Consider the following 21,412-nt stretch of genomic DNA (forward strand, 5'->3'; position numbering starts at 1 on the left):
ATGGGAGCTGCACGTGGTGAGGAAGCTTCAACAAAAGGAAGGGTGACTGAACAGCTGGACCATGGCTTTTCTAAAGGATAGGATGCCCCATGGTCTAAAGCAATACACGTTTCTGCTGCACAGGTTCTCCCAGGCAGAGTGAGGTAAAGTTGAACATTCCCACTGGAATTACTGGCTATAATGTATGAAGATTCTTGACTCTGAAAGTCAGTGTGTAGGATCTTTAGGGGGTTCCCTAAATTGGAAGGGGAAAGGTTGCAATCATTGTTAGCAGCATCAACTTACCAAGGGCCCTGAGGAATTCTGTGATTATTAGCAAGCTGGCTGTCCTTTCACTCATTCATTCATATGGCATATATCAGTGAACAAGACAGACAAAAGGACCTGTCTTCACAGAACTTATAAACAATCACAAAAAAAATAACAATGATTAAAATATATAGTGATAAGCGTTATGAAGACAAAGAAATCAAGGAAGGGGGAGAGGAACTGGGGGCATAGGAGACACATTGCAATTTTATGTAAGAATGTGTGCTTTGAGGAAAGAATAGGAGGTAGGTGGTGGAGATGGGTGCAAAGCTATGCAGGTATCTTGGAGAACAGCTTTCTAGTTAAGGGAACAGCCAGTGTCATGTCCTCAGAGTTGATTAAGGAAAATGCGCCCAGCGTGTTAACTGTTATAGGAAGAGCCAGAAGGCTCTTAAGTGGAGAAGAGTGAGCAAGGGGTAAAGAAATAATAAATCTGGATTGGAGAGGTAGAGAGGGCCCAGGTAAAGATTTTTATTCGTAGGCAGATGTAAAGTCACTGGAGGGCTTTTGAGCAGAGGAATGATATGATTTGGTAGGCATTCAACTGGGCTCACTCTGGGGCTTGGATTGAGAATAGACTGAAGGGAGCCAGGGCGGAAACAGGGAGACTAAAGATTAGGAGGTTATAGAAATAATCTAGATGAGAGATGATGGCAGATTGGATTAGGATGGTTTGGGTATGGGGGCAGGAGGAGACCCTGAGGGTACAATAACTTTTCACTCTCACAAAATAAGTCTCCTGACGCCCAGGTTAGGCAGGGCAGATATATATGTGCCTTATATCTCGATTTCCCCTGGAAGTTTGATGTAAAATGCATAGAAAGTCAGAATACTTATGAGAGGGAAAGAGTCCCAAATGTAATAAAAAGTAAAGTAAATTGTTAAATTTATTCAAAACCTGCTTCTCCATTAAACCCTTTCCTACCTTCCCCCAGAATACTACTAAATATTTTCCTACAGGAAGCTTTCTCACACTTTATAAAGTTAGATTCAATCACCCAAATGATACCAATATTTTGCTCTCTTCATTTTACTTCCAAGGCCACAAAACTGGGAACTCACTACAGAGACCAATTTATACTAAACAGCCTTATACAAAGATTTATTTATATATTTTTTTCAACAGCTAAGCTTTAAAGTATATGGTTGTGCTTAACCTGTTTCCCACTTAAGATGATGAGCCTCTGAGCCAGACATTGACTTCTACCTTCCTGCCTGTAACATCAAACATCAGGCTCGCCCAAGGCAAAATAACCACACTTGGGGGTTCCTGGCAGCGCCCCCGTGCTTGCTGGCCATCCTCACCATCAGCAACCCCAGCTGTGCTCTGGGCGCTATCTAGATTGCTTCTCACTCCCTGACTCCTCACCTGGCTCTGCATTCTAACACATTGACCCTTCATGCCTCCAATTCTAATTAAAATTTGTATTTTGTTTCTTTAGGGCTCTGTACCCAGCTGATGAGGTTAGTACAGGTTTTATTATACTTTCCTTTCCAGGTGGCCTATTTCATTTTAGAGACACCATATCTTGAACCCCAGAGGTGTCTCTAATGTTGGGAATATGAGTAGGCTGGTGAGGGGTGGTCTGGGGCCACTGAATTTCTGATCCTTCTTAAGCCACATCATGTGTGTATTTGTTCATTCCATGTAAACCTAAATCTAGCCCTGCTTAAATGGTCTCCACAAACAGGGGGAAGGGCGTTAACTCCATAAATTATGTTGCCTGCATAGAGTACAGCTGGTGCCCACACTGTACTTAAAAGTGCTTCATATGCTTGAAGACTGTGCCTAATTTATTCCACAGCCTTCTATCCTCAAGCTCAACAAGTGAGAAACAGGATACTTAGGTAAAAGTTTAGCCTGTTGGGGTCAGTCTAAAATACTCCAGCCTTACTCCGGATTTGGTTGGAATCTAGCTAGAGAACCCAGTCTTGCTTCAGGCTACATTTAAAGAGACAACAAGAACTTAAACAAGGTCTACAAAGTGATTAAAGCAGCAGCTTACAGGAAGGACAGGAAGGGTTAAAAGTACTGGAAATGTTTGACCTTGAGCATAGAGAACTAACAGGCAATTTTATAATTTAAAGATGTCAAGGGTTACCTTACTAAGATTAGTGTTGCTGTCAATTCTTATTTAACATGGAATTAAATTTAAACTGTAGGATGAGAATGAAAGTTTCTTAAAGTGAAGGCCATTAAATACTTTGAAGGGATATTGTTAGATGAATGCAATATCACTGTACATCCCTTTTTGTTTGAGGCATTCTTGGCTTAGAACTACTGTGCTAGGGCAATCAATACCACCCCCATTTACTCTCACAGTGTCCTTGTTTGCACCATATATTATCCGATAATCTCATCCAAATTTACTATCAAAATTTACTTTGAAGGAATACAGACTTAATTATATTGCACTTCTGTTCTAGCGCTACCAGAATCCATAGCTTCACAGTGGCGGTACAAGGTCACAGTCTTCGCCCTGCTTATAGATCTCCCAGTCCACCCATGTGAACCAAGAACAATCACAAATAAGCAAAGCCGCCCTTCCAAGAACCCTTTAATCCCAATACATGGGCCGCCCTAGAGATTAAGTCTTTTCCAGTTTCTATGTTTCCATTTAACATTCATATTCTATAGAAGGTAAGCTCTGGGCAACTATGTGAAAAGGTGACTTGTTTTCAACACTGCTTCTCCAGAGCTGCTCCTTGACTCTTTAAAAAATTTTCTTCTAACCCTCAATGGTTCCACCATCACCAGACGCATCCAAACTGCTACTCTTTCCCAAATCTCAATAAAATTGATCTAACTTCATAATCTGTCAGAACTATGATCTTGGTTATCTAAATGCCATTTTCACCCCAAGGTAGCTGGAATAAATTTGGCGCAGATAGGCATTTCCATATTTCACTTGCCAATGGAACCAACACTCAGACACATTTTGGCAATCCAGAATCCCTTAAATGTTGACGTCTCTGAGCCACTTAATGAAACAATCACCCTAAAAGAACACCAGTCTACAGAGACAGAATGCAGCAAGGCTGAACAGGAGGTGAGGCCAGAGAGATATTTAAATAGAATTAAATGAGACATTTTGTTCCAAATAAAAAGGTCCACAAAAAGGTTTTCCTCCACAAAATTTTAGTGTGAAGCAAATACTACATACATAGATCGCTATTTAATTTGTCCAGTTAGTTTTTCCCTGAATGTGCCCCATTAGATTTACATTTTCTTATGATCAAGAAAAAGAGTCTGCCTAGAGATTTGGCAGGAAGGTCGAGTCCATATGGCAGAGACTACCATGAACGAGTTTAGGCCATACTCTGCTGCCACCTTCAGCTCTGAGTATGACCATTCACGTGATTTCTGGGCAATGGAATAAAGCAAAATCATGTTACTTCCCGAATTAAGTGGTAAGAGGTGGATGTGTCCTCCCCGTGGTGTCTTTTCCATCATCCAGCTAAATGGAAAGAACCTAGAAAAGAGCAGGGACACAAGATGGAATCTGGGTCCCAGAACGACCAGATCATTCACTCTGGACTTGAGCAAAAATCATCTGGGATTATTTTAAGTCACAGAGAATGCAGGGTTGTGTGTTACAGAATTTTGACATACTAGCTAATAAAATACAATTCTTAGATGTGCAGAGATTGAGCCTTGTGTTTGTAAAATCTCCATATATTAAAATTAAAGGACCTCTAAGCGGCTGTTAGGAGGGAGGACTGGGGCTAGAGGACATTGGCTTCCATAACGCTGCCTTACTTTTCTCTGTAACTTCTCATTTTTCCAGATGCTCAAATGTCTAGCATCAAGAAGAAAAACATAAACTCCAAGATAAACTTGATTTTGTTTTTTTAAGATAAACATGAGGTTTGGGGGAAAAATAAACTAGTTCTCATATCATCTAAACAAAACATAGAGTTTTGTTTATTCACTCATTCCTGTATTCACTAACTCATTCATTCATTTATTCATCCATTTACCATGGAGAGTGGGAATTGTCAGGAGACGAGAGAAACAGGAAGGATGACATGAACTGTTCACAGGAAGAGTAAAAAGCAATTTTTGTTCAAAGTAATTTAGGTCGACATTGTCTGCCACATCATAAGCAAGTTCATATCAATCTGTTACAGCAAAGCCACTCATTCGATCAAAGCCTTGGATTTCCATTTCCAAGGCCAGAGCTTTCTCAGGACTTTAAAGCAGGGCCAATGTAATTGGAGTAAGACTATAAAGGTGTAATAGCAGGAAGTTCTTCCAACTCTAAGAAATGATGTCCAGTGGCTCTAAATAACTAGACATCATCACTGTCCTTTACTGTTCCAAAAAAAAATACTTCCCAGGATGTTCTGTATTATGTGAATCTCATGTACTGTTTCATGTGATACCTATAAGCTGTTCTGTCCAAATTCTAATTTCAGTTTTTTGTAAGTTCAGCTGTGATCTACAGTTCATTCTGTTAAGTCTTTTCCATAATCCCTCCGTTCCATATTATATATACACCTTCAGTGCTTCGTTCCCTCCCTCACATCCTAACACCTTCATTTAATCGCCTCTTAATCATTTGCCTGAAAAGTAAACCCTCCAGTCACTTATTGTTTCCTTCCAGATGCTGCTGTTGAATGACTCCCCGTGGACTTCACCTAACATTCCATCCATGTTCATTTGGCTGTGCAGACTGTGATTCCAGCACTCCAAAGCTTTTAAGCCCTTTCTTTCCAAGAAAACTCATAGCTAACACCATTATTTCCTCACAAAAACAGCAAACATCTGCAGACTGAAACACCAAAACAAAGAAAAAAAATTTGCACAGTACTGCTAAAGTTGGATGTAACCTTTATCAGCCATCTTAGGCAATAAATCAACGCTCTTCTTTTTAATTTCTAGTAAAAAACAGAGTGACTGATTTCAATTTTCCCTCAAAAGAATAGTTAACAAACAGGTTATAAGTGAGTTAAGCCTCTATTCAGAAAACCAATCTCTAACACAATTCATCAGGTTGCCCAATAAACTTTAACTTTATTCTGTAAAAAAACAGTTTATTTCAGCAGCATTATTTAATGTAGTTGATAAACTAAAATATCTCAACAAACTGTTTAAACAAAAATATGTAATGTTTATCAAAATTATTTAATCCCAGAAGATTCTCATATTAACAACATTGACTATAACTAACCTACATTATCTTATAAAATCATTCTTAACACTTTGATCTTACTTGTCCTTCAATCTCCGTTAATGTAGGTTCCTTGTTAGAAATAAGGAAATAAAGCCCCTACAAATAAGACTGAGACAAAACCACAGCCTCCTAATTCCCAGCTGTTTCCTATCTAGATCAGAAAGCCCTTCAGTCACGGACTTTTTAGATCGGTGGTTCTCAGACTTAAATGCACATACGAATCCCCTGCAGAGCTTGTTAAAGCAGTTGCCTGGGCTCTCCAGAGATTAGGATTCATTAAGTCAACTTGGGTCCATGAATTTGCATTTCTAACCAGTTCACAGATGATAGTGATGCTACTGACCCACGGACCACAATTTGAAAGCCACAGCTCTTGCTTAAAAGCCACCTTAAAAAAAATCTATAAGATTATGCTTAAGTAACAGTCCACCACTATCAATTATAAAATTGATAAAAATCCCTCCATCAATATAATGTAACACAGATAAAAATTTAGTTTCCAATTTTTCTAATAATATCCATGCTAATTCCATAGTTTGAATAGCACTTGCTAGTTTCTTCCTTTCAAATACCACTCTTTGATCTCTAAGCGGAAATGATTTATCTTTTTCCACTTGGACCATTCCAAGCAGGTCTTCTCAGCTTATGCTAGACTAAATAATGGAAAAAATTTTAAACTATAATCTGGTTTATAAACCATATTCTCAAATGATTCTATAAAAGCTCCTTGCATAAAGTTCACAAGTCATTTCAACATTTTTCTATCACTCTTTAAATTTCCAACAGTATTTTAGAAATATTAATATTAATATCAGGAACATCTATATATGTTAGAGTGTGCTGAAACACACACACACACACACACACACACACATTATTTTTATTGCCAAATACTTTGAAGGAATGGGAGATGATTGTTCAAGAAAGGCCTCAATATCTGCTGCCACCCCCACCAGATGCCCTGCCCTGAAAGGATTTAATTTCAGTTCTCATGGAGGGACAGTCTTGGAGCATCAATGGCTGACTTACGTGGGTTTTGTCTAGTAATAATAAAAGTAGATCCAAATGTCCAAAGTCATTCAAGAACAAATCTAGTGATTTAAAATGGTCATTTGAAAACTTATTTGAGATAATATTTTGAAGTCACAAGGACACTCAAAGACAATAGCAAAACAGGCTAAGTAATCAACTACAAGGCAGATAAAACAGAGCAGGCATTGTGGAGGTTCCACCCTAATCAATGCTTTTTCCTACATACCCACTTTTCATTGGTCCCTCTCACTTCTTATTGTATCAATCTCATACAAAAATGTCCTCAGCTGCAGGTCCTAATGTCTGTTTGGCCAACTCATGACTTTCCTCGGAGTGCTCTAACTAACCAAAAATATGCATTGTTATACTACCATTTATCCAACATTAATAAATATGGCCGTACATATATATTCATATACATAAACCTACACACATGCTTACATTTACACACTCACAAACGTATTTGGACATGGATGGTGTCAATTTCAGTGGGTATGTGTATATGCAAACACATGTTAAATACCTACACATTTATAGGAACAAGTTCATGAGCAATAAATGTTTGCACTTACGAAAATTAGACCAACTAAAATTTATAAACACTTGGAAAGCATTCAAATGTTTAGTTGGTGATAACTAATAAATTATCATTTAATAATCTAAAAAAGTGTTGACATATGCTGGGTGGGGGCATTAAAGCCAAAATATAAGAATAAAACATATACCTTATAGACCAAATATAATTATGCTTTGCCACAATTGTAATATTAATACAAATAGCTAAACTGCATAAGATATGCCCAGTTTTTCTGATTTTAAATTCCTACGATTTCTTTTGTATATGAGAATTGTATATTTTACTGCATAAATTTATGCATTAATTTAATTGTCCACATTTATTTTCCTTTCTAGGAGTTAATGAAATATTATTTTATAACACATCTTAGTCCATTTTAAACATTTTAAACTTCATAAAAGTTTCCAAATGGAAGTGTTTCCAAATACACTATGAATCTGAAGACAAAAGAAAGTTATTACATGCAGTTTGAGTAATTAAAGAGCCTTATACCCAGTTTTGCATGTGGCTTCATTAAAATTAGCTAAATAGGAGTTCATATAAAATTAATGACAAGGAACATACTTTATTCTCCTTTCCCAAAAGTTTGGGATGAAGTTACTGGGCTTCTCATGCTTTTGCCTTTGGCAAAAGGGGGAGAAGTACCATCAAGTACCATGGGCTCAGGGCTTGCTGAGAGGTCAACGATGCAGTATCACAGACAGATGCTCCTTCGGAGAGGAAAAATGAAGAGCTATGGAAACAGGGCATAGGGAACTCCTGGCCACCTGAACATTTAGCACAGTTTTTAGAAATGCTGAGCACAAGTGGAAGGACAGCAAAGCCCCATGAAAGTGCATTCAGTAACAATATAGAGTTAAATTCAAGTGTTTGGTCACAGTGTGATTGGCACTGGCTCCATTCCCCAAATGGAATTAGACTGAAGTTACTATATTAGGGGTAGGGTTGTGAGTATTGGAACAACTGCCTGGATATTATTTTTTCTTTCTCACACATTATCTTTTTTATTCTGTGATCAATCAAGTACAATTTGTTTCATTATCTTGACTTTTATGTTTCTTGTGACAAGTGACAGGCAACTGCCGTTTTATATGCTTCAAGCAACCCAATCGTATTAATTAAGATTTTTATTAATCTCACAATAACACCTCAGCATCTTTTTACATGACTGAGGTTTCCTTATTCCACTTATTGCATGACAGTGCGGTTTTACTCTACACACTACAGTTTGGGCTGGTCTCTTAGAAACATGAAGAAATATTCAATCGTTGAAGTAAAGTAAATAGACTTTCTCAACAGAAGTTACCTAGGAATTTTCAATATGCGTATGGAGTATACATATACAATGTTCGGTATTGTATTGTATACATATGTATACAATACCAAATAAGTATACATTTTATATAAATTTGATCTTTTTGATGACTTTGAGGCCACTGTACTTGCCCTGAGTTTGAGCTACTTCCTGAAGAACTAAGGAAGGATGTAATGTATCAGAAATATCCTAAAAAGCTATTTAACAGGCAGTCTGGTGGCACATACAGAATGAAACGAGAAGCTCACGAAAAGTTTCAAAAAACTATGGAGTAACTTTAAAAGTCTGAATAACCCATCTCTGACGGAAAAGTATTTGTTCAGGTTCTTCCACCTTAGGATGTAAATGTTGGGTCTCAAATAAGAATTAATGATGGAAGTTGAGCTACATCATCCTAAGCATTTGTAACCGATGGCAGTTTGTTTCCTTAAAGTGACAGCTTAATCTAGAACTTGACTAATATGTTAAGAAAACAAGTTATCTTAAACTGAGTACTAGATAAATAATTACATTATTATACCTAAAGTTCTTACTAGTCAATAGACTGAGATTATGTAGTGAAAAAAGTACAGGCTTTGGAACCTGATGTATGTTCAAGTTCAGTACCTTTACCAGGTGAGTGGCCTGGAGATAATTTTATTAACTCTATGAGCCCCTGTTTCCTCATAATGAAAATGAGAACAACAGAATCTTCTTTGTAGAACTATAAGAATTCAGAAATTATGTAAAGCCTTCCAAAGTCACTGGTATAAGTTCACTATTGGATAAAGAATAGTTGATATTATTATTACATAATTTTCCAAATTCTTATTAATTACTCTATTAACAGTTAACATAGTATTTTGTATCTCAGATGTATTTCATTTGTCCCATGTGGTGTCAGTTGCAAATCTAGAGCAAGTATGTTAAAATAATACTGCTGCCCCTATTTAATACTTTTGATTAAAGACAAATGACTGACATTTTATTTAATAAGTTATCACTATCTCTTTCTCATCAAAAGGTCAATATCTGTATACATTCTTCAAAGAGCAAGTAGATCTAAGAGATCTAACTAGAGACAAGCATTTACGCAAGCTTTATGTTTTCTCTCCTTTAGCTCAAATTTTCCTTTCAGTATTTTCTACAGCATACATTCAGTGGAATTATATTAAATTAAATATTAAAATCTTGTCATAAGGGAATGGGGACTAAGTGATAGCAGACATTCATGAGTGAAACCCTGAATAACTACATCTGTTTCTCCATAGGTCTTGGAAATGTCTTTTAAACATAGTCCTAAAACCCAGGCAAACAGAGCACCAAATTACCCTCAGTTTTAACATTTGACCAGGTCCACAGCTTTCTGTAAAATGCAAGGTTTGAACTGTCCCATATCATTTTAAAAATTAGGGAATTATCGGCCCTTAAATCAAAATTCTCAAAAGTAGAAATTGTGTCTAAGGAAAATAAGATTTATATTTTGACTTCAACATTAACCTATGATCGGCTTCTATTTCACAGTGAAATAAATACAGATTGAGTAAAGAATTTAAAAAGTGAATGCCAGACTCTGTACACCCAGTGGGTTACAGATGTATGAAAGTGGTGGCAGAGAGCCACTCCACTTCCTTCAAGATCCAAAAATATTTGGAAGGAAAACCCAAAAGGAAAAATGTCTGACAGACATGTTCTCTTTGGGGTTTCCTGCCTCATTGTTTGTCAAGCTTCCTAGACCCCATTGCTTCTTCATAAAGTTCACAAAAAGACTCTATGAAATGCTGATTTCATAGAATAAAACTTATATTGAAGGCATTTTTATGTAGTTGAAGTTTCCTGCCGTCTGTATTTCCCTACTTCACAAATTCAAAGAAGCGTGACTTGGAAAGTTACAAGCATAAGGCGACATTTGACGCACGTACTATTAGTGGGCGATGGAGCCCAAATGCTGTATCCTAAACTGGAGACCACAGGTTCAACACTGCAGCAGAGAAGCTGCTTAACCCTGAGGGAATCATTATATTCTCAGTGTTTCTACTGCTTCTCCTGTAAAATGGAGTCATGTGAACATGCATATCGTGCACTGTGTGAATTAACTTAATAAATTCAGAGATATGGAAAATGCATGAAAAGCTAGATTTTAATTTCCCCGACCTTTACAACAGTAGCCAAGAAAGGATACAAATAGGTTTTCAAATTTCCTAAAACTAGCACCAGAATTTAAAAGTAAACATTATAGTCCAATACAAAAAATAATAGAAAAGAGCTAAATTTACTAATTTGATGTACTAAAATACATATTTTTGCTGATCAAAAAGGCAGTAAATTTGGCTAAAATCACCTGAAGTTTATACCATGGATATTTGCTATATTTATTATCTACAAACTATTAACTTCTATAAATATTTAATGAGGATCTAAGTATTTAGGTCCTCAGAATAACAGGAAAGTAAATAAAATATAGCCGTACCCTTTAAGAAGACCTCAATATAGCAGTGCAATTATATATATAATTAATAAAGAGGCATTTCAATCTATTCAACCATATTTGGTAGGGAACTTGCTTCAATGAAGAAAAAAGACATGTTCACTAAGCACTACACAAGAATTGGGGTTGGCAGAGGGAAAGGTGAAGCATACTAGAGAAATGCAGTCTCAACTCTTGTAAAAAGCGAGGGGCCATCCATCCCTCAATCACATAGAAAAAACATGAAACAATTTTTAAGATTATGGGGCCTTTGCATCATTTTTTTCCTGTAAGAGATGATAGATGAACATAGATACAGGTATAGATTATACATATTCACACACGCACAGACACACATACATATAACTAAAGGAGTAACTCTCCATGATTTCACTCTATTAATTCTGCCCACAAATCATCCATCATCTTACTCTGAGCCGGAATGCCTTCTATGTATTCAAATCCCACTTGACCTTCAAATCCACCTCCACCACAAAGATAACTATTGTCATCATTAACTCCCCATGCCCTGAATTAGAACAAGTTTACAGGCTTGTGTTTTTAAATGAATTGCAAGGAAGAATTGCAGGAAAAAAGAGTAATCCAAATAAAAAGCAGAATGGAGAAATGAGCTTTTAGATATGAGCTATGAAGAATGAAAATGTGGCTTGGGCAGTACCCTTGGAATAGATGCTCTAATGGTTCTATTTCTCGTAACACTTCGCCCTCCTCCCCCACAATGATCCTTACCACCCGGCTAGTATCAGAATGCCAGGGCCCAGTTCTTGTAGTGGAGGAAATCTCAGCTCCTCCTTATCAAAAGCGTTTGGAACTCACAGCTCTGGTCCCTACACCATTGCCCAGAAACCACAGATTTTGTCTATTCTTCAAAAATTTTTCAAAGAGCCTTTCCATTTTTGTTATTGCTTGGCCTTCATATAAATTATATTAAAAAGGTTTAAAAATATAAACCTCCAAGAATCTGAATAATTCTAAAAATCATCTTCACATAAAATTCTTTTTATATAAAGTCTTGTTTTAGAATTAATGTTTTGGGAACAAGCACCGCTCATCAATATTATTTTCTGTAATAAAAGAACACAAAAATTGGCTTACAAATATGGTTAGATCCAAGAACAGAAATTAAAAACACTTGAGTGTTCATTTAGAACTGAATTCTGATCACTCAAAAAAGGGGAGATTGTCCAAAAGGGAAGATGGCAACCGTTTGGTAATTTAAAGACAATTTCCTGCTTGCTGAGTGATTATGATTAGGTTCTACACTGTTGAAAAACATGCCAATGTTCAGAAATGTCCTGGACGGTCTCATTAAAATATCCCCATGATATTGTCCATCAAGCATCACAAAATCAAATGTCCGTAGGCACAGGAAGATATCCTCAATGCCTGAAGCAGCTAAGTATGTGAATAAATAGTCCAAGTTCTGCTTAAAGGCCTTCGTATGTACTTACATTTTAAGTGTAGTTTAAACCAAACAAAATATTTCCAGAGGTTATATTTGGCTCAACTAGGCAGCTAATTTGCATCTCCTACTTAGACCAACAAAACATCGTCGGAACAATGGTAGAAAACTGAGATTCTAAACGTTGCTTTTGTTCTTAGGGCTTCTGGCATGCTGCACAATCACTTTCAAATCAGAATTTCTGTTAATATGATAGTCTCCAAATATACTATTTTGCTTTATCTCTTTTCAAAACCATGTGTTACATGACGGTGACCCATAAAGATATGGGTATGCACAGTCTAGTTCCTTGGTAGATTAGGGAAAATAAAATGAAACAAAAATAACAGTTAAGCTTGGAAGTGGGTAGACAAGGAGAGAAAGAAGAAAGGGTCAGGGAAAGTTACAGCACAGAGTGAATAAGCATAAAGAAAGCCAGAAGACTTGGAGGAGCTCAGAGCTAATGAAAAAACAAGAACACAGAGTAGGGGGAGCGAAGGATGTGAAAGCCAGCTGGAATCTGAGAAAGCAAGGAATACGGGAGCCAACAGGAATCCAAGGACAGAAAGTATTGAAGATTGAAGGGAACAGGAAATTTATTGGAAACCAAGTTGTTTTTCCTTTTGTATCCAATGCAATTCTATTCCAGGCAGAACTCTAGTCTCAACCTTAAAAGGGATAGAAGGGAAGTCAAAACTCACAGCAGTCTTTTTTCATGAGCAGGAGCCAGGAGCTCTGGAAAGACAGATTAGAGGAAACGTGACCTTTTGACAGCAGATATAGGGGTAGTGGGGTAACAGCACAATCCAACACAGTGTTTACCAAAATTGAGTGAAGTAGAAAAAGATAATTGGGCTCCAACTCAGAACTGCTGAATCAAAATTTCCTGTGTATTTAATAAACACTTCAGGTGATTCCAATCACCAGAAAAGTTTAGGAAGTACTGGCATAGTGGTGAAAATTGCAGGCTTTGGAAGTAGAATTGCTTGAGTTCAAATCGTAGGTCAGATGTTCAATAGCTGTTGACCATGAGCGCATTATTTAAGCTTTTTGTACCACAATTACTAAATCTGTAAAATGGATGATTATGAGGATTAAATGAGCTATTACATGTAAACAAGTTAGGCAGTTCCTGATACATATTGAGCATTCAATAGTGGTATCCGTATAGCTATAAAAGTCCTTGGAATAAGAAAAACATTCAAAATAACATACCTTAATCGATTAAAAATAAAAGATAAGGATAATATAAAATGACGGTATCTCTTATGAAACACTAAGGAGCACACTTCCTAATGGCGCAGAAACTCCCCTAGAGTTTCTGGCCTTGGTCTCAGCATGCAGAAGCCAGGTATTTTCCTTCAGGAATCAAAATGTGAACATCCTTGAACTTTCCTTCAAAAGTGCACGTAAGTAGCCGGGCACTGAAATGGCTCATGCCTATAATCCTAGCACTCTGGGAGGCCAAGGCAGGAGGATTGCTTGAGCTCAGGAGTTCAAGATCAACCTTAGCAAGAGCAAGACCCCTCTACAAAAAACAGAAAAATTTACCAGGTGTGGTGGCACCTGCCTGTAGTCCCAGCTACTAGGGAGGTTGAGGCAGAAGGATGGCTTGAGCCCAGGATTTGGAGGTTGCAGTGAGCTATCATGACACCACTGTACTCTTGCTGGAGCGACAGAGCAAGGCTCTGTCTCAAAAAAAAAAAAAAAGTGCATGTAAGTCAATTTAAATTAAAGGTGGCTTTAAGATCTAGAGTCCTCATTTTGCAGAGACAAGGAATGCAGGACTTGGCTAATGCTGAAATACCCAAAGAGACACAGCCACCATGAGACTGCTGAGACTTATTCAACTAGTAACCAATCCTTACTTCACAGTCCTGTTCTCTTTAGTCATTTCCCAATATATTATTCCCTCAAATCATCTACTCCTCCTGTAGAACCCTGCATAGTTCTCTTCCTTTCCTGTTATGGTGAGATTCAAATATTTCATTTTTCCATCTGGAAAATCGGCTTTATAGTTAAGAAGCTCCACCACATTCTCAACCTCTTTATGAACAGTCCTATTATCTCCTGGCCTTAAATGAGGCCTTGATTACCTTTGAGAAAAGCACCTCACCTGCAACGCTCCCATGTAGAGACTACTTAGTCTCCTCTTCTTTGCTTAGTGACTGGAAGATGGATAGCATCTTCAGTTTCCACTACTTCTTGAAGACTGTTACTTTTTTTTACTTGTATAAAAGCCCCTGCTTCTTTGAGATCCATGTGATTTGGCCATATTGTCTTTTATCTCTGCTTCATGACTTTTATCTCTCATATATTATTAGAACTTGGTTCACCATCATTACCTCCATCCCAAATCTAAACACATTCTGCAGTGTATTCAATGTCCTGGTGGACCTTCCATCCAATATTGGGTTTTCAGTGAAATTCGCTGGACTTTTACTCCTTTCCAACCATTAATTCATATGGTCATAAAAAGGACTTATTATTGCTTGTAATGATTCACCTATTAAGCCTCTGACCACAAATATCTATCCTTTCAACTTTCTAACTTTATTGTGCCCATGATTAAATCTTGGACCTCAAATCAGTATTACAAGTCTTTGGAACTCACTATTTTCACCTCATCTGTCAGATGTCTTACATTACCAAAAAGGATCTTGAGAATGGCAATGTGCCTGGGACATGTTCTGTGAAGAATCACAGTGTAAAAATGAAACTGTCTTTTTTCTCAAGGTGGGTGAGTTCATTCTTCGAAATACATGTTTTGCCCCAAACAATAGCAGTGATGTAAATGTGAAATAAGAATGTCAAAAGGGCGCAAACAGCCTTAAAAATAAGAAATGTAAAATGGTGAGTGAGGCTGATGGATATGGCAGAAAATTGGATTAACATATCAACAGTCACATCAAACATGATTAAAGTTAAATTCAACTAAATGAGAATGAACAGTAATTAGATAAGCAGCTTAGAAGACATATATAAGCAAAACAATAGAGAAATGGACATGTATAGTCTTAAAAGCAATTACTTTTTAAAAAAACTAAAATAAAATAAGCTAAATATTCAAATGAAAATTAAAATACTAATCCAAAGAAAACAGAGAAGAAAAAGGATTTTTTTCTCGAAAATAGAAATCAGTTGCTAGCACATCATACATGCATAAACAGATACAAACACACACATATAGTCAAGAGGATCAACAAGCCTACAAGATATTTTTTGAATGAAGTCATAAAATATAGAAAGGCTTACAGAGAGACAGGATATGAGAATGTACCGGGAACAAAAAGAGGCAATGCAAAACATAAGAATAAAAAGAAAAGGTAAATAATAATAAAAAAATACTTTTACCAACTTTACACCCATATAATGGAAAGACATGAGATAAATGTAGGTCAATAGAGATAAAATATTATAAAGGAACTATCCATTTCATTATTTATTAACTGAACAAATTTTATTAAACTATTTTACTAAATTGTTGAAATTTTATTAAACTATGTCACACATAAAGAGGTAGTAGCATATTGTTCTTCTAAAACCAGATATTGAAATTGAGCATAATGTTACTTTTCATATTGTTTAGAACATATCTTCATTATCTTTCACAATTTTTCTTCATAGTGAAAACCATTGATTTTCCATAAAATATTTTTCATGAAGCAATCTTTTTATTCCTTCTTTAAAATTTAAATTGATAATCTAAACAATATGCATGTTACCCAGAATGTAAACACTTTAAAATTGTTTTGAAATATGGTAAATTAACATATTTTTATAATTTAAACTAAATGGAAAAGTTGGTATTTTAAAATTTAATTTCCCTGTTATATTGTTAATCTTTCAACAATGGCTGACTACCTTGTTCAGAACAATGCTGAGAACAATCAGATAAGCTGGATAAAATATTAACAGAAAATACTTGTTTGATAGCCTTAGAAAGTTGCTAAGGTAGCGAGTGCTTCAGCAGCCAATATACTGGGCAGAAGAAAAAAGGTGTTGAGACCAACATTCAGTATTAGTTTTCTTCTTGAGATATTTGCCAATTCTGTATCAGCAACTGAGAAGCTGAGAAGATAATCAGAGCTTCCAGAAGACTTACAAGGCTGAAGAGGAAATATTTTGAGTTCGGGTCCCAACAAGCAGGAGAGACCATGGTAAACACCCTACGTTTTACTTAGCACCTCTGAAAGGCTACAAAATAAAAAGTAAGGGTGAAGAGAAAATGACAAGCCCTCACCGATAAAGTACGCTGAACTTCATATCAGCTAAGCAACTGATTGACTTAAAGTAAGTTATCCCTAAACTTATTGTTTGACAAAAGCAAAAGAGAAATATTTTTTCAAGAAAAATAGTATCATTCAGAGCTTCAAATCATGTCTATAATTTCTTTCATACCAGAGTGTCTAACATATGATTTAAATTTAGTAGGCATACCAGGAAGGAAGATACACGAAACTGACTGGAGATTTGGATATTGGAGTTGTCAGACATGAAATTTAAAATAGCTATGATAAATATTCAAGAATTCATGATAAGATAGAGAATTCTGGAAGAAAACTAAAAACTATTTTTAAAAATCACATAGAAATGCTTTATAACTCAAAAATATAATAACTAAAATTAAGAACTCAACAAATTAGATTAGCAGCAAATTTGACAAAGCTGAAGAGGAAATTAGTGAAATAGAATACAAACGAGAAGAAAATATTCATACTGAACATGGAGAAAAAAAAGAAAGGATGGAAATACAAAAATGAATATAAGAAATAAATAGGGCAGAGGGAAAGTTCTAAGATTCTTCTAGTTGTAGGCTCAAGTAAAGGTTTTAAAAAAAAAAACACAAAAGACAAGTATCACAATGTTTGAGGAGAAAATGGTTAAAAAATATTTCCAAAACATGTGAAAGTCAACAAGCATCAGGGGTAGATCCAAGGAGTGCTACAAACCATTAGCCAGGAAAATACAAAGCAAACATACCTAAATATACCAAAGTAATACCAAAGACAAAGAAAAGAGAATGAATGATACATTATCATCAAAAGACAAAAAATAAGAAAAACAGCTCATTTCACTGTCTCTGGTTCCCACCATATCTGTTGAGAAATCTGCATTTTGTGTTGCTGTCATGTATTTTAATTATTTAGATAAATCTATTTTTATAGTCAATATTCATTTATATTTACGAATATCATATATGTATGTGTGTGTGTGTGTGTGTGTGTGTGTGTAATTTCAAACAAAGAAAAACTGAAAGAAATCATCACTAGTAGATTTTTTACTAAAGAAAATATCGAAGCGAGTACTTCTGGCTGAAGAAAAGTAATGTTAGATTGAAGAGATTATTAGATGAAAAAAGGAATAAAGAGGAAAGAAAAATATTTCACATAAATATAAAGGGATATTGATTGTATAAGTCTATTTTGTAAACATACCATACAGAGAATAAATATATGTGACAAGAAAAATATAAAAAATAGAAGGTAGTAAATAAAGTGCTACATTTGCATTTTTAATAAGTTGTGATAGTACTGATTTATATTATATTTTAATAAGTCATGGTGGTATGTTGACATCTTATAGACAGCAACTAAGAGTACATAAAAACAGCATATTACTCACATGTTAATATAGGGGGAAAATAAATAATAAAAATAACTACATTATTTCAAAAGAAGCCAAAAAGAAGGAAAAAAGAGGAGGAGGAACAAAGAACACATGAGACAAATAGAAAACAAATAACGGGATGGTAGTTTGGTTCCTTTCTGAAAATTCCTCCCCAATCACCATAAGGTATTTAGTAAATGTACTAACGACTACATAGCTGCAAGCTAAAAGTATATAGTTACATTAAACTATGATTACATTTAAGCAGAAATATAATACATTGAGATTAAATTCCAGAGACCCTTTAGCACCAAATAACTTTATTTTGAATCTTAATTTTTGCTGACAGTGAACCTAATATGAAGGATCAGAATTTAATAAAAAATAACTATAAATTTAATCTCACATAATCTACAATTTTATTTTTAGAAATATAATAGGTTTGAAACACTGTTTATGTTAGAATTTAGATCTTTGGAAATTTTATTGTTGCAACAGGACATTAATATATGAAGAGATTTTGCTACCACTGAAGCCACACTTAAAAATCAAAGAGGATCTGCTTCACCAGGATCTTTAAATTTAATCAAAACCTTAAACATACCAATTAAGCCAGCTTCATTATACTCATTTTAACAGAGATAAATATATAAAATAAAACAGGCCTTAAGAAATAGCTTGAATCACAGAATGAGCAACTTTAACCTCTTGGTCTATTAAGAGACCTTTCTGAAAAATGTCATTAGCAAAAATGTAGAGATTCAAAGAACTTAATTATTAGACCTGGAGTAGAATAAGCGTTCATTCACACTGACCCTTTTTATATTTGGTAATATACTATTAAACTTCAATTGTGTGTATTTGTATTTATACACACATACACTTAGGATATTTAATTTCATCCTAATAATTTAATAGGAATATAATATCTCTAATGTGTAAACTGAAAATTTAAGGTCTAGTCATGTTATTATATGCACAAAATCACAAAGTAAGCTGCTACCAGAAAAAGATCTAGGTTTCCACTCTTTTATTGCCTAGCACACACAGCATTCTTTCAAAATACAGACTTTCTATCTGTTCAACTGCAAACTTACTTCCTATCACAGAAGTCAGTTCTACTCAGGATTCTCTCTGCCCATTCAACAATGGACAATTGATTAAGGCTCTTTGCTATCTCTTCACAGCCTCCCGCATTCATTTTCACCTCATTTCCCCATCAAAGCATGACTAGGTTCTATGAGATGAAAACGTAAGACACAAACAGCCACAATACCCGTCTACAGGCACTAATACCAAACTCTATTGACAATATGTCCTCATTCTCATTGATTTTGCATCCATTTGACAAATATTTATGAAAGAACTACAATTCACCAATCCTTGTTTTGGACCCTGAATAAACGCTATGAAGAATTTCGTTGTCTTCATAAGCATGCGATGCTTGTGGCCAAGAAGGGTAAAATTCATTCATTTATTTATTCAACAAGTATTACTGGCCATCAAAAACTAACCAGGCATTGTTAGGTGTTGAGAATCCTGTGGTGGATTCCTTCCTTGCTCTTACTGTGCTCAATGTCTGGCAAGGGATTAAAAATCCAATAATCACAAAAATAAACACATAATTCATATTATATATAACAAAGAAGTCATCATGCAATAAAAGTATAACAAAGGCTGCTGGCCTTGAAAGTCTGGGAAAGACTTCATGAGAAAGTAACATCCAAGTTGAGAGCTGAAGGTTGAATAGAAGTTAATTAGTTGAAAAGAATCTTCCTAGCAGAGGAGAAAACAGCATGTTTCCAGAGGGAACGTGATTTGTTAGAGAATTCAAAGGCGGCCACTGTGGCTAAAGTGGCAAGAACAAGAGAAAATAGTTTAGGATGATGTTGCTGAGAGATACAATGAAAAGAACATTTGAGGCTTCAGAAAACATACTACAAGTTTTGTGTCCATTCCTAAAAGCAACGGGAATTCACAGATTGTTGTGAAACAGGGAAATAGCATGATTCTATTTGAAATAAAGAACATTCCCAATAAGTTATATAGACAGTGGGATGAAAGGGGTATATGGAGAATAACAAGACTATTTTGAGAGTTCGGTCATCCACATGAGAGATAATGCCATTTTAAAATTGGTGGTAGGAGTGAAGTTGGAAAAATGGATGGGTTCAAAAGAAATTCAAGAAGTAAAATTGCAAGACTCAGTAAAACTTTGGGTGTGGGGAAATGAAAGAAGGAAGCTCTTGGTTTGTGGCTTACAGAACTGAATGAATTATGATGGCATTCCCTGCAATAGGAAATACTGAGAAGGTCAAGGCTGGAAGCGGTAGAACATGAATGAAATTTTGGATGTTGAGTTTGAGTTGCTGTTGGGATAACCAAGCAATGATATCAAGTCAGCAAGTGAACAACTGGGCTGGAATTTAAGAGAAAAATGGGAATGTAAATCAGGAAAACACTGCTACACAAACAGTAACTGAAACTGTGAGTGTGGGTGAGCAGTTCTAGGAGGAATACATACACTCACAGGGAAGCTAAACATTCACCAGGGAGATACAGGTCACTTAGCCTGCCAAGGAGACTGAGGAACCAGAGGTAGGGCTTAAAGCAGTAAAGGTTTGTTAGAAGCCCAGGAAGAAGATAAATTTCAAAACACCAAGTGTCAGGTGCAAACGTTGCTGTGAGTTCAAATAAGACAAGACAGAAAATAAATTACAATTCAAGAAGACTTTTACTAAAACATAATTATAAAATTCCTGAGAACATAGAGAAAGGGGCATTAACACTGTAGGAAGAAAAATGGTGGACAAAAGAAGTGATTTGTAAGCTGTATTTGAGACACCAATAGGAGTTGTCTAGGCAAAGCAGTCCGTGAGTTAAAAGGCAATGTTTAGAAAAGGCATAGCTTTTTCTCCAGAAAGAAAAAAGAAGTCTTCATTAGGCTGATTGAGTGTCCCAAAAGATTGAGATTTAAGTTAGATGACAATGGCCATCTTGTAAGTAATGAGATGCAGAGTATCTTTTAAAGAATCCACAAATGCTAAATTCCAATCTGTAGAGCTAAGATTGCAATTTCACATATTGATACACTGAACTGAGGATACCCTATAAAAAAATGAATATCTAATATTAGAACAGTTGGTTTAAAGTCACATAGTACAATTATGCCTATCCTCTAAAATATTACAATAACACAAGTTATTATTTTGTTCACAAGACAAATTAGAAATGGTTTTGCATCCAGTGCCTATAATTACAAAAAATATAGCTAAGCCCTCATTGTGCCCCTCCTTTTTTCCATGTTTTAATATTTGCGTGGCAATCATCAGCTATTCAATATTGTGTGAAATTTTAAATTTTAAGCTTTTTAAGGGGAAAAGCAAATTTCTTTATTTAACTTTTCTTCATTTATTTGACACTTTGGTTGAGACCACATTAAATCATAACTGTGTGGATAATATTAAGTTGCCTATTGTCTTAA

At 35.6% G+C, this 21,412-nt stretch overlaps 1 protein-coding gene across 3 annotated transcripts in view; it reads right to left on the reverse strand.

The window, feature by feature from the left end:
* HMGCLL1 (3-hydroxymethyl-3-methylglutaryl-CoA lyase-like 1) overlaps window positions 1-21,412 on the reverse strand; it is a 173,760-nt gene that overhangs the window by 151,510 nt on the left and 838 nt on the right. The gene's annotated exons all lie outside the window — the stretch shown is intronic.

Source organism: Propithecus coquereli, unplaced genomic scaffold (assembly GCF_000956105.1).
Source record: "Propithecus coquereli isolate 6110/MARCELLA unplaced genomic scaffold, Pcoq_1.0 Scaffold292, whole genome shotgun sequence".
Classification (NCBI taxonomy): Eukaryota; Metazoa; Chordata; class Mammalia; order Primates; family Indriidae; genus Propithecus; species Propithecus coquereli.